Here is a 20,367-nt window from a genome sequence, read left to right as displayed (position 1 = left end):
ATGACGAATCTTAATGTGCCTCGTCTTGCTATGAAGTACCGGGTTGCGGGAAATCTTGATTGCACTTTCATTGTCACATAGAAGAGGCACTTTGTAACAAGTGACACCGTAATCCTTTAAAGTTTACCTCATCCATATCAATTGTGCACAACTTGCGGTGGCAACATACTCGACCTCGGTGGAAGAGAGAGACACACAATTTTGCTTCTTTGAAGACCAACTTACCAAAGAGCGACCAAGGAATTGGCACCATCCGAAACTTGACTTCCTATCCACAACATCTCCCGCCCAATCAGAGTTCGAATAGCCCATGAGATCAAAGCTTGCTCCTTTGGGGCACCATAGGCCAAAGTATGGGGTATGAGCCAAATATCGAAAGATTCGCTTGACCGCCACATAGTGACTTTCCTTAGGTGCATCTTAGAACCTTGCACACATCCCCACACTCAACATAATATCCAGTCTAGATGCACAAAGGTAAATCAAGGATCCAATCATGGAGCGATATACCTTTTGATCCACCGCTTTACCATTGGGATCAATGTCAAGCTTGCATTTGGTAGGCATAGGAAACTTGACCGGCTTGACATCATTTAGCTTGAATCTCTTGAGCATGTCTTGGGTATATTTGGCTTGGTTGATGAAGGTTCCTTCTCTTCTTTGCTTGACTTCGAGCCCAAGAAAGAACTTCAACTCTTCCATCATATACATCTCGAACTTCTCGGTCATTAGTGTGGCAAACTCATCATTGAAAAATTTGTTAGGAGAACCAAATATGATATCATCAACATATAGTTGGCATATGATCGTGGGTTTGAACTCGGTGCCATTGTCACTTTTAATCATCAAAATCTTTGCTTCATGTTGACATTGAGCTTCATTAGCAAAGTCCATGACGGTTTGTTGGGTCTCACTCTTCCTCTTGAAGAAGTACACCCATGTGTATCTTGAGTAATCATCCACAATCACCAAGCAATAGTTTCTTCCCCCAAGACTATCAAAGGATGGAGTACCAAAGAGATCCATGTGAAGGAGATCCAAGGGCCTCTTCGAGTAGATGATAGTCGTGGGTCGGTGATCCGTCTCGTGTAACTTTCCTTCAATACAAGCACTACAAGCATGATCTTTGGCAAAACTCACATTTGTTAGTCCACGGAAGTGATCCCCTTTGAGGAGACTTTGCAAAGATCTCATACTAACATGGGCTGTCGGTGATGCCAAAGCCATCCCACATCAACTTTAGCCATTAGGCACGTCACGGTCTTAGTGGGTCACTCCGAAAAGTTAACAACATAGAGACCGTTCTCAACATGCCCAACAAAGGCTACTTTAAGAGTCTTGCTCCACAAAAGGGCCACGGTATCAAGATCAAAGAATGTTGCAAAGCCCATGAGTGCAAGTTGATGAACGGAAAGTAAATTGTATACAAGGCACTCAACAAGCATGACCTTCTCAATAGATAAATCTTGCGAGATGACCACCTTGCCAAGACCCAATACCTTAGATGTTGACACATCACCAAATTGGACATGATTGGGCATGTATGGAATAGGATGAACGTCCACCACCAAGTCCTTGCTCCCGGTCATATGATTTGTTGCTCCACTATCAAGCAATCATGACAACCCACCGGAAGCAAACTTCTACAAGAGATTAATGCTTGGATTTAGGTACCCATTTTTTAGTGGGGTCCTTTGATGTTTGTCGGGGATATACCCCGCGGTATGACCCGGCCGGAGTTATAACCTGGTTGGTACTTGATAACCCGGCAGGAGTTAAGTCAGATGATAACCCGGCAGGAGTTAAGTCAGATGATAACCCGGCAGGAGTTAAGTCAGATGATAACCCGGCAGGAGTTAAGTCAGATGATAACTCAACAGACAATCATAAACCGGCAGACAATCATAAACCGGCAGACCATCATAAACCGGCACCAGTCATAACCCGGCAGACAGTGATAACTGGGTTGCCAAGGGTTATGAAGCCCGAGACGTTATGAAGCCCGAGACGTTATCAAGCCCAAGATGTTAAGAAGCCCATGAAGAGAAGTCAGAATAGTTAAGTCTTAAGTCCGAGTTGCACTCTACATGTAACCCGCCCCTTCAACATATATAAGGAGGGGCAGGGCACCCCAAAGAGGGGGAGAAGAAGAATCTTAGGTGTTGAGTTCTTGGAGGGATCTCTCATAGGGATCGAGGAGCTTGCAATTTTCCGGATGAAAGAGCCGGTTTGAAAGGATTTGCATCAGTTTCAAGTTTATTGATCCAGATCTAAGGATTTGTGAGATTTAAAGTTCAAGAAATTAGGGTTGCGCTTGGACACTACCATACGCCGCCAAGGAAAGAAGTCACAAATCGCCAAAGACATCGTCTTCCTCTATGGCCAATTTTGCTGGCGGCGTGTTAAGTTTCCATCAGTAAATCGCCATGTCTCGTTTTTGGTTCACCAGTTAAAGCCATCAACACAGCAAAGGAAAAAAGTCAAGGTATTGCCTCGTGAGCCAGCAATGTAAACCGCCAGCTACCTCTGGACCATGGTTCCAACCGCCGTGTATGAGTCGTCGTCACTTGATGTGCTTTTAAACCGGCCCTGCCTCTATTTGCGAGCCGGCTCCGACCCGGAAGATGCGGGGCTGGATTCCGCCTCGTTTCCTCGACCACGACCCGGACTCCCCGGTGGAATTTCTCCTGGAGAACCGCCCGCGGCCCTGGGCTGCCGGACCGAGCTGTCATCGATCGCGCCAGTATCACCACAGCTCTGGGCCACTCTGTTGAGCCGCGCGGCGCCTCGTGCCTCTGCCGCTGTTTTTGCCCTTGCGGAAAGCCACCTCAGTCAACCGGCCTTTTGAGTCGCCGCTACCACCTTATCTTCTGTCGAAATCGCCTCCCGTTCGGGTTGCATTATGGACTCGGCCTCTGTCGATTGAGCCGCCACATCTGACGCGGCCGGAGGGTGATGCTGCAGGAGTCTATTTCCATCCACGAGCTGCTCCTACCATACCCATCTCTGAAAACATTGCCGCTGGAGTCTGGTTCAACTACTACTGTAAACAACCGTCTTTGGCTCGCCTCCGTTGAGCGCGACTGCCCCTGCTCCAAACCGCAGTTACGCTCGGGTCACGGCGGACGCGACCCGCCGCCAGTTTAGTCTGCGGGCTCCACCGCGCTGGCTCCGCCATTTATGCCTTGGCACCCCGCGTCTCGCGCAGCTTCGAGCCACCACTACTCGGTCTTGATCGGAGCTGCGAGTCTCCTTCGCCTCAGCGTCAATCGTCGTAACCAGCCCCGTTGACCCGCCTCTGCCTTACTGTTGGCTCGCATTAAGTCGCCCCGACGAAACCTGTAAACCGGCCGAGATTCATAAGTCGCCGTCTGCGCTGGTGAGTCGTTTTCGACCATTCTCTGCCGCCAGCCGGCCTTCTGCAGCCGTGAATCGCCAGCCCCACGACGCTGAACCGCCGCTGCGGTGACCCGCCAAGATTTGCTTTAAGCCGGCCACAGCTCGGGAACGGATTATCGACTGGACTTGTTAAACTCATCGTCGACCTGCGGGCACTGCGGGCCTGACCCTCATCGCGAGACTCCGTCGTTCTCACCCGCGGCTTCAAATCGCTCTTGGATCGCCATGCCTCGGGCTGCAAGTCGCCTGCGTCCGGCCGCCGCGTTCGCTTCAAACCGCTGGCTCTCCGCGCCTGAGCCGCCCGGCCTCATAGCCACAGCCTTGACCCGCCGACGCCTTTCTGTTGCGGGCCCACCGGCGCGTCAAGTCGCCGCCTGGAGCCACCACTCGTTTCAAAGCGGGTCGCCACACTCGCTTCAAACCGCCGCCACGCCCTGAGCCATCGACGCCCCTCCATCTCCGTCAACCGCCCCGGCTTCTGGTCCGGTTCATCCTGGCCGGTTGACTCCAGCTTGCTGCGTCAGGATTACTTTGACCCGATTCGCCACTCGGAGGCGCCGGACCCGTGAGCTGTCGTCGCTCACCTCTGCTTGAGCTGCTCCACGCCGGGAGCCGCTGGCCAGCCTCCGTTTCAACAATAGCAGCGCTGAGCCGCTTCCAGCTGCGCTTGTGCTGTCCCGCTCGCCGGTCAACCGCCGCCTCCGCTTTAGCTGGCTTTGGCCTTAAATTGCCACTGCGGCCGGATGCTGTCGTGCCTCGTTCTCCAGTAACCCGGAGCTCGAAGCCGTGCACTCTTTGCAATTTTCTCTCGCCATTACAGTAAACCGGCTATGGTCAAGTCGTTGTAAGCCTTGTTTTTCTCCAGATGATCGAGCTAGGTACACGCACATGCAAGGGATCAGACCAGCTGCGGTGTCCTCTGTTCGTACGAGACAATAGTAGCAATCCTACGACTACAAATTAGTACTCTGCCACGGGTTGGAAAAGGTTGATCTACAAATTTTCTATTGGCCAAAACTGCTACAAGGGGAGCGACCAGATCGGATCAGCCTTGGCAAATTCATACAGGAAATATACACCAAGAAGATTGAAGCTACCACGTGGTCAGACAATCCATCATGCTACTAGATGTTGTTGCTTTCGTTGGAAGTCATGGACAATTGCTAGTCATCGGCCATGCAGTGGTTTGCCTGGCCCCGTGGACAATTGCTAGTACTGTTGCATGGCATAACTCCCAGGGTTTGATGGAAAATTGCTTTCGTTGGAAGTCAATTGGTTGCCAAAGGTGCAAGCAGAGTACATGCATATTCTTGGAGTAGTACAATGCTATGACCGGTTTACCATCACGTTAAGACAAGAGAAGACCACGTGGAGTACTGAAAAAATCGTGGAAGCAGTATAATTTAGATCAATTGAAAACCGACGACGGACATGACGGGCTCGACGTCCCAGGAAAAGATCAGGTGCTATCCAGCTTATTTATTTTTTCAACATACTTTAAGTTCCTCCGGGAACAATTGTCCTCCCTTTAATATTTTTGTTCCATAATCATGGCAGAGACGACAAGATCATCTGTCATCCAAATACATCAGGACAATTATTCACCGCTGAAGTGGAGTTACATCACGGATATGGAGTGCATAGCATCGTCATTTTGCGCTAACATTTATCCGTGCTGCCGTGCTCAATGGAAGTGCTTACGCTACCACCCTTGAGGTCTGGTCTACATCAACACACCGGGCCGCACCTGTGTGCATGAACTGTCTATTGAGTATGAGCAAGTCACTGCTTGGGTAGCCCGGTTTTCTTCCCACAAATTGGAGGCAAATTATCATCAGCCGCCGTCTGCGCTGGATGGTTCAATAGACATGCGCACAAATCGCTGCCACTACAGTTTGGTCAACTTCAAACAACCAGTTGGAAGGAACCATTGGCCGAGTTGCTGACACGGCTCATACGGGATAATTTATAACCCGCCGGAGTCACCTCAACCTTCTGTGGATTTACATCGCGTTATCAACACCAATGATATATACCTTCTACTATGGTCAAGTACGGAGAATCTCAAGACAACTCCTTGAGTCATCTTAAGACTCGGGAGCTACGATGATATGACTCAGCAAGTCTTGCTAGTTTCAACAAATTCAAGTGCCCCAGGATGTTGAAGGGAAAGATAATCCGGTCTCGGAGGCTACTGTTATATTGATGAAAATTTAAAGGCCGTCGGAAATATTCCGGCTCACAATGATGCTTCCGGTTTATAGTCCGGTTTAAGGGAAATCCCGTCTCCCACACAGCGCTGAAGCCCTTAGTATCTGGTTCAAATCCGGTTTAAGAGGAAACTATCTCTTGCAAAGCTCTGACCCTCTCAATATCCGGTTCAAAATCCCAGTTCAAGAAGAATTTATCTCTTGCAAAAAATTGAAGGTTGCCGAAGAGGACCTGTTGCCATGATGCGCGGTTCAAACATGGGTATCCTGCCTTATTGGCTTGTCATATTATTGATCACTTGGGGGCTTAGTCGTATTCGAACCATAGCCATACCTCTTGATCGGCGTAAGGCCACCAGAGAAATCACTTGGGGGCTTGGTCGTGTCCGAACCGTAGCTACACCTCTTGATCGGCTAAAAGCCAAAAAGAAATTACTTCGGGGCCAAAGAGAGTGTTGCAAAAGAACAACTCAAACATAGGCATCCACTGAGCACAGCTCAAAATATTGCTTGGGGATTCTTTGCTATCGCAATGAACAAAGAATCTACACTTGTAATAGGCTATCAAGCCACGGCTTGGAAGCCTAGTGTATACACCTAAAACCCCGGGTTAGCCTGCCTTTTTTAAGTAAGTCACTCCGTCCAGGTTAAAGATTGAGGTCCATCTTAAAAGGCTTTGTAAAATGGTTTAACTCAGCGGCCTGGCAGCCCATGAAAAGCCTCGAATTTGGGGTCTGGTAGCCCGTGAAAAGCCTCGACTACAAGTTTTTATATGCTTTTATTTGCCAAGTTTTTCTCTTTTGATGGGATTTATAATATTTTTTGATAAACCGGCGTCTATTGACCCGGCTTGGCTTTCAACTACAAGTTGTCAGTACATGATCAGTTATAATCCGGTGCTTATTGACCCGGTCTGGTTTCGACTATAAGTCGCCAGTATATATTGGGATTGCGTCATTGGAATCATGCGCTTATAAATCATTGGATTATATTATTCAAATCTTTAATAGCCAATATGGCTGGATTTTTATTATGGTTATCAATAACCAGTATTATGGTTGAGGTTTTCAAAGTCGCTTTAGCGCAATGGATATGATTTATTCTGCAATTGAAGGAATAGTCCCGAGTCGCTGCAGGCTTACGACCCGGCACTTGGGGGCTACATTATTCAAGTTGAGATTACATCAAATATGCAAGTCTCATGTCGCTGCAAGCATGCACCATGACACTTGAGGCTAATGCAAAGTCATTTTTTGCTCACCTAATTGAAGACCAGACTCATCACATTGTAATGAGCCAGCCCTTGGGGCTACCAATTGCTCCTATCAACAATTCAAGGTACACAAACCTTATTCCATTATATTGAAGGATCCACTACTCAGTTGGTAAAGCACGAAGCTCTTAACCCTGTGGACGTGGGTTCAAGCCCCAAGATGGGGGTTACATCATATGATGTTATTTTCAATGAAGTATATATACAGTCCCAGCTCAATATTATCTTACTGAGTCGGCCCTTGGGGGCGACACGTTGCTGTTCAAGTCTACATGATCATATCTACAAAGTCCCTGCTCCTTATTGCATAATGACCTGGCCCTTGGGGGCTATACTGGTTGAAGTTTTTATAAGCATAAGGTAATTACAAGTCCCAGGTTGCTGCAAGCATGACAACCCGGCACTTGGGGCTACATATATGGAATACTCAGTTTATGATCAGTGATTGAGATGAAAAAACTGGATTTCTTCAAGCTTGTGACATTCATATTGAAGCAAGTCTTAAGTTGTTACTATGTTCCCTTCTTAAGACTTGGGGGCTACAAGTGATAGGCATATAAGAGGTATATTTTCAAGCTTGATGATAACTACAATTATGACCCGGTGCCATCAATATTTATAAACCGGCAATTTTTGCAATGATAAACCGGCAAGTTCTACATTCTTAAACCGGCTGAAGATCAGATGAGTATTTCAAAGACCAATATTTTTGTTAAGCATTGGGAGCTGAGTCAAAGGAGTTATTCTTCACAATATTTCTCTGTGACAAACCAATGTCAGCAAACTGATTATGAAGCTGGTCTATTGTCCCGGATTTTCTAGAAGAAGGAAATGACAAGGATTTAAGGATGATCAGGATCAGTTTAACATGGATAAATCCAAATTAAACTGGGGGCTAATGTCGGGGATATACCCCGCGGTATGACCCGGTCGGAGTTATAACCCGGCTGGTACTTGATAACCCGGCAGGAGTTAAGTTAGATGATAACCCGGCAGGAGTTAAGTAAGATGATAACCCGGCAGGAGTTAAGTCAGATGATAACCCGGCATGAGTTAAGTCAGATGATAACCCGGCAGGAGTTAAGTCAGATGATAACTCAGCAGACAATCATAAACCGGCAGACAATCATAAACCGACAGACCATCATAAACCGGCAGACCATCATAAATCGGCAAACCATCATAAACCGACAGACCATCATAAACCGGCACCAGTCATAACCCGGCAGACAGTGATAACTGGGTTGCCAGGGGTTATGAAGCCCGAGACGTTATGAAGCCCGAGACGTTATCAAGCCCAAGATGTTAAGAAGCCCATGAAGAGAAGTCAGAATAGTTAAGTCTTAAGTCCGAGTTGGACTCTACATGTAACCCGCCCCTTCAACATATATAAGGAGGGGCAGGGCACCCCAAAGAGGGGGAGAACAAGAATCTTAGGGCTAGACATAACTGGGAGAGCCGGTTTACGGCGACTCCCTTATGATGATAATGAGATCTAGCCACAAACAGCATGTAGGGTTGTTACCGGATGATGTTTCTCGGGGCCCGAAGCTGTCTAAATCTTTGTCTTGCGTGTTCCGTCTCTTGATTCCGATCAACCCCTTCAAGCTACCGCGTAGATGTGTTGGCCTCACGACTAAGTCCTCACGCTAGGACATCTGCCATGATAATTCCACGACAATGTTAGTAAAAAGGGTCTTAGGAACCCAAATAGACCATTCAATGTACTCATAAGAAGAACCAACAAATTTGGCACAAACATGCCCATCACTAGCATGACACAACACATATGAGGGGTTAAAGTTGCCGGTTTGTTGGTAGGGAAGGTTTTGCCCTTCTTGGCATTACCACCCAATTCCTTGTCCTTCTTCTTCTCATGAGTACCCTCACCCGCCTTGACAAAGGCTTCCTTAAGCGGGAGAGGTTGCTTGGTCTTGTTTTTCTTCTTCTTCTTTGACTTGGGCACAAACCCAAGTCATTCCTTTCCTACAACTTCCTTTTGATTTCTCAAAAGGTCATTTAGGTTCTTCTCGCCTTGTATGCATGTCACAAGGCCCTTCTCAAGTTGCTCTTTCAACTTGGCATTCTCTTCCACAATATGCACATGCTCGCAACAAGGGTTAGTAGCATGGGCATTATCAATTAGAACAAATGGAGGACATGTGGAAATCTCCTTGGTTAGCTTCACTTGGAGTTGATCATGAGACTCCTTGAGAGAGGCATGCACACCCTTCAAGCCTTATGAGCCTTGTCAAGTGTGTCAAATTCTTCCTTGAGTCTATCATGGCCAACCCCAAGTGCAACTTTCTCGGATTTAAGCACACGAGTAAGAATAATAGCATGATCAAGATCTTTTTGCAATTTAGCGTGATCAACATTGTGTGACTCCTCAAGAGTCAAATGAAGACCTCGCTCTTCCTCGAGAGCAATGGAAAGATCTGCAATCTCATCAGCATAGTCACGACTATGCCCCTCCAACTTGGAGATAGTATCCTCGTGAGATTCAATGATATCATTGGCCTCACCAAGTTGTTCCAAGAGAGCAACAAAGTGCTTCTTGGTTTCACCCTTGAGCTTACTCAAGAATTTGTTAAACTCATTCTCATCAACATTCACCACCTAACTATCATCTACACAATCTAACAAGGAAGGAGTAGTAGTGATGGTGGTTTTGATGTTGGAGGTTACCTTATTGATACCTTTGGCCATGAGACACTTTGCAATGAGGTTCTCGTTGGGGGCACCGAAGAGAGACACCTTGGAAGGGGAAGAGGTGGCAATGGCCAAGGTTGTCGTTGCCATTCCTACACTACTTGTATCTTCATCATCATCATCGGAGGTGTACTCTTCATGTGCCACCAAGCCCTTTGGAGGTATCTTCTTGCTGAAGTTGTTCTTTTTTGGGAAGGACTTGGCTTAGTCTTTGCGAATGAGTTTGCCATCATTGTCTCCCTCTTCTCATAAGGACAATCCACCACAAAGTGACTCACAATGCCGCAATTGTAGCAAGTCCTCACTCGTTGCTTGTTCTTTGAACCACTTGAGCTGTTCTTGGTGAAGTTGGGCCTTGAGTTCCTCTTGTTCCCCCAAAATTGCCTTGACGCAAGAGCCATGTGCTCGTGGTAAGCATATTTGGTGTCTTCGGGGCAACTCTCCTCTTCTTCCTCCTCTTCTTCTTCCGGAATGGCCTTGGCCTTCAAGGCAAGGTTGGGTGAGGCTTTCTTTGACCGGACACGAGCTAGAGCATTGTCAGCGGTCTTGTTCATGATGTTCATGGCAATGAACTCGTCCAACACTTCACTTGAAGACAAGGTGTGGAAATCCTTCCTTTGATGAATCACGGAGGACATGGCCTTGTTGAATGGCCTGATGGCCTTGAGAAACTTACGCTTGATCCAATTTTCATCTGTATCCTTGCTCCCATGGTCTTGGAGAGCAACCGCAAGAGTTGTCATACTCCAATAGAAATCACGCGGATCTTCATCATCTAGCATCACAAATTCATCAACCTCGTCAAGGACCACTTCAAAGTTGGAGCTCCCCTTGTACAAAGATATGATGTGTTCCCAACAATCCTTTGCATGAGTGAACGGGCGTAAGTGAGATAGATCTTCGGGAGGAACCGCGGCTTGAAGGATGAACAAAGTGGAGTGATTGTATTGATTGTCCGCCTCTTATCTTGTAGTGAAATTGTTTGGATCATGCGAGTAGAAGCCTTGCTCGATGATTCTCCAAAGATTTGTTGAGTTGTGATTCAAATGAGACTTGATGCGAAAAACCCAATTAGAAAAATCACCCTTTACAAGCTTAGGAGGAGGACCAAGGTTGTTAATATGCGGTGTAGGGACCGATCCTCCATAGACTAGGGGAGGGGGAATCGAGGCAAAGGTTCCCGTCCCATTCTTGTTTTGAGGGGAAGAGGTGTGAGTACCTTTAGCCACTTCCTTGCCGGAATTTGCCTCCGACTCCGATGCAGTGCGATTAACCACAAGCATCGGATCGGGAGAAGTTTTCAACCCCTCGAGTAATTCTTTAAACACGGATTTGATCTCGGTCATCATTGATACGTCTCCAACGTATCTAAAATTTTTGATTGCTCCATGCTATATTAGCTTCTGTTTTGGACATTATTGGGCTTTATTATTCACTTTTATATTATTTTTGGGACTAACCTATTAACCGGAGGCCCAGCCCAGAATTGTTGTTTTTTGCCTATTTCAGAGTTTCGCGGAAAAAGAATATCAAACGGAGTCCAAACGGAATGAAACCTTCGGGAACGTGATTTTCGGAACGAACATGATCCAGAGGACTTGGACCCTACGTCAAGAAATCAAGCAGGAAGCCACGAGGTAGGGGGCGCGCCCTCCACCCTCGTGGGCTCCACGTTGCTCCACCGACGTACTCCTTCCTCCTATATATACCTACGTACCCCCAAACGATCAGATACGGAGCCAAAAACCTAATTCCACCGCCGCAACCTTTTGTACCCACGAGATCCCATCTTGGGGCCTGTTTCGGAGCTCCACCGGAGGGGGCATCGATCACGGAGGCTTCTACATCAACACCATAGCCTCTCTGATGAAGTGTGAGTAGTTTACCTCAGACCTTCGGGTCCATAGTTATTAGCTAGATGGCTTCTTCTCTCTTTTTGGATCTCAATACAATGTTCTCCCCCTCTCTCGTGGAGATCTATTCGATGTAATCTTCTTTTGCGGTGTGTTTGTTGAGACCGATGAATTGTGGGTTTATGATCAAGTTTATCTATGAACAATATTTGAATCTTCTGAATTCTTTTATGTATGATTGGTTATCTTTGCAAGTCTCTTCGAATTATCAGTTTGGTTTGGCCTACTAGATTGATCTTTCTTGCAATGGGAGAAGTGCTTAGCTTTGGGTTCAATCTTGCGGTGTCCTTTCCCAGTGATAGTAGGGGCAGCAAGGCGTGTATTGTATTGTTGCCATCGAGGATAACAAGATGGGTTTTTTATCATATTGCATGAATTTATCCCTCTACATCATGTCATCTTGCTTAAAGCGTTACTCTGCTCTTATGAACTTAATACTCTAGATGCATGCTGGATAGCGGTCGATGTGTGGAGTAATAGTAGTAGATGCAGGCAGGATTCGGTCTACTTGCCTCGGATGTGATGCATATATACATGATCATACCTAGATATTCTCATAACTATGCTCAATTCTGTCAATTGCTCAACAGTAATTTGTTCACCCACCGTAAAATACTTATGCTCTTGAGAGAAGCCACTAGTGAAACCTATGGCCCCCGGGTCTATTTTCCATCATATTAATCTTCCAACACTTAGTTATTTCCGTTGCTTTTATTTTACTTTGCATCTTTATCATAAAATACCAAAAATATTATCCTATCATATCTATCAGATCTCACTCTCGTAAGTGACCGTGTAGGGACTGACAACCCCTTATCGCATTGGTTGCGAGGATTTATTTGTTTGTGTAGGTGCGAGGGACTTGCGTGTAGCCTCCTACTGGATTGATACCTTGGTTCTCAAAAACTAAGGGAAATACTTACGCTACTTTGCTGCATCACCCTTTCCTCTTCAAGGAAAAACCAACGCAGTGCTCAAGAGGTAGCAAGAAGGATTTCTGGCGCCGTTGCCGGGGAGGCTTACGCAAGGTCAAGTCAAGATTTGGACTCCCGACAACGAGCCATTTCTTGCGCCGTTGCCGGGGTGGTCTACACAAAAGTCAACATACCAAGTACCAATCACAAACCCTTATCTCCCGCATTACATTATTTGCCATTTGCCTCTCGTTTTCCTCTCCCCCACTTCACCCTTGCCGTTTTATTCACCCTCTCTTTTTCGTTCGCCTCTTTTTCTTTTGCTTGCCTTGTCGTCATGGCTAGTCCTTTATCTTCTCCGTTGTCTCCCGAAAATGAAGTTCTCAATTTTAAACAAAGGGAGGGAGAAAATCTAAAAGACGCTTGGTATAGAATTTGCAATGCTCAAAATAGATCTACCAGGAAGCAATCTACTTCCGTTCTTCTCCGCAATTTTTATGTAGGCGCTAATCCTTGGTATAGATATATTCTTGATACCATTACCGGAGGGAATTTCTTGGGTAGCCATACTTTTGACTCTTATAATGCTATGATAGATTTATTTGGCTCACCACCTCTCTTGGTTAATGGAACTACGTTAACTTTGGAGCATGTAATGCAAAGACTTGAAATTATTGAAAATAAAGTTGCTACCGTAGAGTTAATTGAAAATTTGGATAAAAAGATCCACAACCAAATCACCCAATATGGATTTAAGGTAGGAGTCACTTTGAATAATATTAAGGAGAAGGAACCCATAGTTAATGAAAGAATAAATCAAGATTCCACTAGAATCGATAAACTTGAGGGTATCATTACCAACTTGGGAACCGTTTTTTCTTTCGTAAATAATACTCCGAGTCCTCCAACTAAAATTGCCAAGCTTATGTATGTTCCTAAAAATAAGGGTGAATCCTCTAGTAAAGAAACTGCGGATCTTAAATCTATAAGTATTCATCCCAATCTTTTTGCTATCATTAAGGAACCATTTGCTACAAATGAATTTTTCGATCTTGTTCCTAAAAGTTTGATAATTAATAGAAAGAAAGAAACTCTAAAGGATGATAGATGTCTTATTGAAGAATTGCCTACCAAAGATGGCAATACCTAGATCTATCCTTGCTTTTATGCCTAGCTAGGGGCGTTAAACGATAGCGCTTGTTGGGAGGCAACCCAATTTTATTTTTAGTTTTTTGCTTTTTGCTTCTGTTTAGGAATAAATATTTGTTCTAGCCTCTGGTTAGATGTGTTTTTATGTTTTAATTAGTGTTTGTGCCAAGTTAAACCTATAGGATCTTCTTGGATGATAGTTATTTGATCTTGCAGAAAATTCCAGAAACTTTTTGTTCACGAAAACAATTGTTAAAAATCACCAGAACGTGATAAAATACTGATTCCAATTGATGCTGATCAATAAACAAATTGCCTAGGTCGTCCTATTTTGGCTGATTTTTTGGAGTTCCAGAAGTTTGCGTTAGTTACAGATTACTACAGACTGTTCTGTTTTTGACAGATTCTGTTTTTCGTGTGTTGTTTGCTTATTTTGATGAATCTATGGCTAGTAAAAGAGTTTATAAACCATAGAGAAGTTGGAATACAGTAGGTTTAACACCAATATAAATAAAGAATGAGTTCATTACAGTACCTTGAAGTGGTCTTTTGTTTTCTTTCGCTAACGGAGCTCACGAGATTTTCTGCTGAGTTTTGTGTTGTGAAGTTTTCAAGTTTTGGGTAAAAGATTTGATGGATTATGGAACAAGGAGTGGCAAAAGCCTAAGCTTGGGGATGCCCATGGCACCCCCAAGATAATCTAAGGACACCATAACGCCAAAGCTTGGGGATGCCCCGGAAGGCATCCCCTCTGTCGTCTACTTCCATCGGTAACTTTACTTGGAGCTATATTTTTATTCACCACATGATATGTGTTTTGCTTGGAGAGTCTTGTATGATTTGAGTATTTGTTTGTTAGTTTACCACAATCATCCTTGCTGTACACACCTTTTGAGAGAGTCACACATGATTCAGAAATTATTAGAATACTCTATGTGCTTCACTTATATCTTTTGAGCTATATAGTTTTGCTCTAGTGCTTCACTTATATCTTTTAGAGCACGGTGGTGGATTTGTTTTATAGAAACTATTGATCTCTCATGCTTCACTTATATTATTTTGAGAGTCTTTAAATAGCATGGCAATTTGCTTTAATTAATATCATGAGAAATTTGATGCTTGATAATTGTTTTGAGATATAAAGGTGGTAATATCATAGTTGTGCTAGTTGAGTAATTGTGGAATTGAAAAATACATGTGTTGGAGTTTGTGATTCCCGTAGCATGCACGTATGGTGAACCGTTATGTAACGAAGTCGGAGCATGAAGTATTTGTTGATTGTCTTCCTTTGTGTGGCGGTCGGGATCGCGCGATGGTTAACTCCTACCAACCCTTCCCCTAGGAGCATGCGTAGTAGTACTTTGCTTCGAGGGCTAATAAATTTTTGCAATAAGTATATGAGTTCTTTATGACTAATGTGAGTCCATGGATTATACGCACACTTACCTTTCCGCAATTTTCTAGCCTCTTCGGTACCGCGCATTGCCCTTTCTCACCTTGAGAGTTGGTGCAAACTTCGCCGGTGCATCCAAACCCCGTGATATGATACGCTCTATCACACATAAACCTCCTTATATCTTCCTCAAAACAGCCACCATACCTACCTATCATGGCATTTCCATAGCCATTCCGAGATATATTGCCATGCAACTTTCCACCGTTTCATTTATCATGACATACTCCATCATTGTCATATTGCTTTGCATGATCATGTAGTTGACATTGTATTTGTGGCAAAGCCACCGTTCATAATTCTTTCATACATGTCGCTCTTGATTCATTGCATATCCCGGTACACCGCCGGAGGTATTCATATAGAGTCATATTTTGTTCTAAGTATTGAGTTGTAATTCATGAGTTGTAAGTAAATAAAAGTGTGATGATCATCATTATTAGAGCATTGTCCCAAGTGAGGAAAGGATGATGGAGACTATGATTCCCCCACAAGTCGGGATGAGACTCCGGACTAAATAAAAAAAAGAGGCCATAAAAAAAGAGAAAAGGCCCAAATAAAAAAATGAGAGAAAAAGAGAGAAGGGACAATGTTACTATCCTTTTACCACACTTGTGCTTCAAAGTAGCACCGTGATCTTCATAATAGAGAGTCTCTCATTTTGTCACTTTCATATACTAGTGGGAAATTTCATTATAGAACTTGGCTTGTATATTCCAATGATGGGCTTCCTCAAATGCCCGAGGTCTTCGTGAGCAAGCAAGTTGGATGCACACCCACTTAGTTTCTTTTTGAGCTTTCATACACTTATAGCTCTAGTGCATCCGTTGCATGGCAATCCCTACTCCTCGCATTAACATCAATTGATGGGCATCTCCATAGCCCGTTGATTAGCCTCGTTGATGTGAGACTTTCTCCTTTTTTGTCTTCCCACATAACCCCTACCATTATACCTTATTCCACCATAGTGCTATATCCATGGCTTGCGCTCATGTATTGCGTAAGAGTTGAAAAGGCTGAAGCGCGTTAAAAGTATGAACCAATTGCTTGGCTAAAACCGGGGTCGTACATGATATGAATATTTTGTGTGGGGAAGATGGAGCATAGCCAGACTATATGATTTTGTAGGGATAACTTGCTTTGGCTATGTTATTTTGATAAGACATAATTGCTTAGTTAGTATGCTTGAAGTATTATTGTTTTTATGTCAACATTAAACTTTTATCTTGAATCATATCAAATCTGAACATTCATGCCACAATAAGAAGAATTACATTGAAATTATGCTAAGTAGCATTCCACATCAAAAATTCTGTTTTTATCATTTACCTACTCGAGGACGAGCAGGAATTAAGCTTGGGGATGCTTGATACGTCTCCAACGTATCTATAATTTTTGATTGCTCCATGCTATATTATCTTCTGTTTTGGACATTATTGGGCTTTATTATTCACTTTTATATTATTTTTGGGACTAACCTATTAACCGGAGGCCCAGCCCAGAATTGTTGTTTTTGCCTATTTCAGAGTTTCGCGGAAAAAGAATATCAAACGGAGTCCAAACGGAATGAAACCTTCGGGAACGTGATTTTCGGAACGAACATGATCCAGAGGACTTGGACCCTACGTCAAGAAATCAAGCAGGAAGCCACGAGGTAGGGGGCGCGCCTACCCCCCTGGGCGCGCCCTCCACCCTCGTGGGCCCCACGTTGCTCCACCGACGTACTCCTTCCTCCTATATATACCTACGTACCCCCAAACGATCAGATACGGAGCCAAAAACCTAATTCCACCGCCGCAACCTTCTGTACCCACGAGATCCCATCTTGGGGCCTGTTCCGGAGCTCCGCCGGAGGGGGCATCGATCACGGAGTACATCAACATCATAGCCTCTCCGATGAAGTGTGAGTAGTTTACCTCAGACCTTCGGGTCCATAGTTATTAGCTAGATGGCTTCTTCTCTCTTTTTGGATCTCAATACAATGTTCTCCCCCTCTCTCGTGGAGATCTATTCGATGTAATCTTCTTTTGCGGTGTGTTTGTTGAGACCGATGAATTGTGGGTTTATGATCAAGTTTATCTATGAACAATATTTGAATCTTCTGAATTCTTTTATGTATGATTGGTTATCTTTGCAAGTCTCTTCGAATTATCAGTTTGGTTTGGCCTACTAGATTGATCTTTCTTGCAATGGGAGAAGTGCTTAGCTTTGGGTTCAATCTTGCGGTGTCCTTTCCCAGTGACAGTAGGGGCAGCAAGGCACGTATTGTATTGTTGCCATCGAGGATAACAAGATGGGTTTTTTATCATATTGCATGAATTTATCCCTCTACATCATGTCATCTTGCTTAAAGCGTTACTCTGTTCTTATGAACTTAATACTCTAGATGCATGCTGGATAGCGGTCGATGTGTGGAGTAATAGTAGTAGATGCAGGCAGGAGTCGGTCTACTTGTCTCGGACGTGATGCCTATATACATGATCATACCTAGATATTCTCATAACTATGCTCAATTCTGTCAATTTCTCAACAGTAATTTGTTCACCCACCGTAAAATACTTATGCTCTTGAGAGAAGCCACTAGTGAAACCTATGGCCCCCGGGTCTATTTTCCATCATATTAATCTTCCAACACTTAGTTATTTCCGTTGCTTTTATTTTACTTTGCATCTTTATCATAAAATACCAAAAATATTATCCTATCATATCTATCAGATCTCACTCTCGTAAGTGACCGTGTAGGGATTGACAACCCCTTATCGCGTTGGTAGCGAGGATTTATTTGTTTGTGTAGGTGCGAGGGACTTACGTGTAGCCTCCTACTGGATTGATACCTTGGTTCTCAAAAACTAAGGGAAATACTTACGCTACTTTGCTGCATCACCCTTTCCTCTTCAAGGAAAAACCAACGCAGTGCTGAAGAGGTAGCAATCATAGACATCTTAAGTGAAGCCATAGCTTCATTCAAATTCTCCTGAGTGATCGAGTTCAACTCCACGGCCTCGGGCACTCAATCCGCTATGTCAACCATACTCTTCGGGTGGTGAAACCCTTAAAAAGAGACGAGGCTCTGATACCAATTGAAAGGATAGATATGGTTGACTAGAGGAGGGTGAATAGGCAACTACCAATTTTTTAACTTTTCTTAACAAATTAGGGTTAGCAACAAATAGGTTGTCTAGATATGCAACTAGGTGAGCAACCTATATGATGCTAGCAACACAAGCAAGCAAAGGATACAACACAAGTAAAGCTTGCACAAATTAAAGGTAAGAGATAACCACAAGTGGAGATGAGGATGTGTTACTGAAGTTCCTTCCCTTTGAGAGGAAGTACGTCTCAGTTGGAGCGGTGTGGAGGCACAATGCTCCCCAAGAAGCCACTAGGGCCACCATATTCTCCTCACGCCCTCACACAATGCGGGATGCCGTGATTCCACTAGTGATGCCCTTGAAGGCAGCGACCTAACCTTTACAAACAAGGTTGGGGCTCTCTCCACAACCGAATTGGAGGCTCCCAACAACACCACGAAGCTTCACCACAATGGAATTTGGCTCCGAGGTGACCTCAACCGTCTAGGGTGCTCAAACACCCAAGAGTAACAAGATCCACAAGGGATTAGTGGGGGGAATCAAATTTCTCTTGGTAGAAGTGTAGATCTAGGCCTTCTCAAGCAATCCCTAAAGAATCAACAAGTTTGATTGGCTAGGGAGAGAGATCGAGCAAGAATGAGCTTGTGAGCAGCAATGGAGCTTGGGGGAGGAAGAGGTAGTCAACTTAGAGAAAGAAGACTCATTTTTATAGTGGGAGAAGGAATCCATCTGTTATGCTCCCACAACCCATGCATAAGCGGTAGTACCGCTCGGGTGAGCAGTACTTCCGCTTGCACGGAAGTACTGGCCCCATAGTTCAACCTGAGCAAGTCAGGGGAGCGGTAGTGCCGTCGGAGCGGTACTACCATGCCCTCTGTAGGATCGAAAGTAGGTATAGAGGGGAGGGTGATTAGACTACTTGACCAAATAAAAATCTAATATTTTCCCAATTTTAGTTATGGGAAGATTTTAGCAACTAGTACAAGTCAAGCAATCAACCTACACATGCAATTCTAAGAGTGTAGCAGCGCAAAGTAAAACATTGCATATGAAGGTAAAGGGAAGGGTTTGGAGAGTCTAAACGCAATGTAGACACAGAGATTTTTGGCGTGGTTCCGATAGGTGGTGTTATCGTACATCCACGTTGATGGAGACTTCAACCCCACGAAGGGTAATGGTTGCGTGAGTCCACGGAGGGCTCCACCCACGAAGGGTCCATGAAGAAGCAACCTTGTCTATCCCACCATGGCCATCGCCCATGAAGGACTTGCCTCACTCGAGTAGATCTTCACGAAGTAGGCAATCTCCTTGCCCTTACAAACTTGGTTCAACTCCACAATCTTGTCGGAGGCTCCCAAGCGACACCTAACCAATTTAGGAGACACCAATCTCCTAAAGGTAATAGATGTTGTGTTGATGATGAACTCCTTGCTCTTGTGCTTCAAATGATAGTCTCCCCAACACTCAACTATCTCTCACAGATTTGGATATGGTGGAAAGATGATTTGAGTGGAAAGAAACTTGGGGAAGGCTAGAAATCAAGATTCTTGTGGTTGGATTGGAATATCTTGATCTCAACACATGAGTAGGTGGTTCTTTCTAAGAAAATGTAGGCTGGAAGTGTAGGCATGTTCTGATGGCTCTCTCACAAATGGAGAAGGGGGTGGAGGGGTATATATAGCCCCCACACAAAATCCAACCATTGCACATATTTGACCCAACTCGGTGAGACCAAATAGAAGAACTCGGTGAGACCGATTTAGTTCAAAATGTGAATGTTAGGAATCTCGTTGGGACCGACTGGAACAACTCAGTGGGACTGATGTGCTAGGGTTAGGGCAAAACCTCATCTCGGTGAAGCCGATTGCTTGAACTCGGTGAGACCGGTTTCAGCAAAGAGCAAACAAAGAGTTGGTCAAGCGAACTCGGTGGAACCGATTGAACATTTCGGTGAGACCGAAATAACTACAACAGGCAACAGAGAGTTTGCAGGCCCATCTCGGTAAGACCGAGATCTGTATCGGTGTGACCGAGGAGTTAGGGTTTCTGGTAGTGGCTATGTCAAATGAACTCGGTGGCGCTGGATAGATCAAATCGGTGGGGACGAGTTTGACTTTGAGTATTGGACATATGTGGAAATGAGAAAGTGGTTGAGGGCTTTGGAGCAATATCACTAAGCACTTTGAGCAAGTAGACCATTAAGCAACACCTCATCCCCTTTTAATAGTATTGGCTTTCCTATGGACTCAATG

This window comes from Triticum aestivum, chromosome 5D, assembly GCF_018294505.1.
Source record: "Triticum aestivum cultivar Chinese Spring chromosome 5D, IWGSC CS RefSeq v2.1, whole genome shotgun sequence".
In the NCBI taxonomy this organism is placed as follows: domain Eukaryota; kingdom Viridiplantae; phylum Streptophyta; class Magnoliopsida; order Poales; family Poaceae; genus Triticum; species Triticum aestivum.
This window is presented reverse-complemented; position numbering follows the sequence as displayed.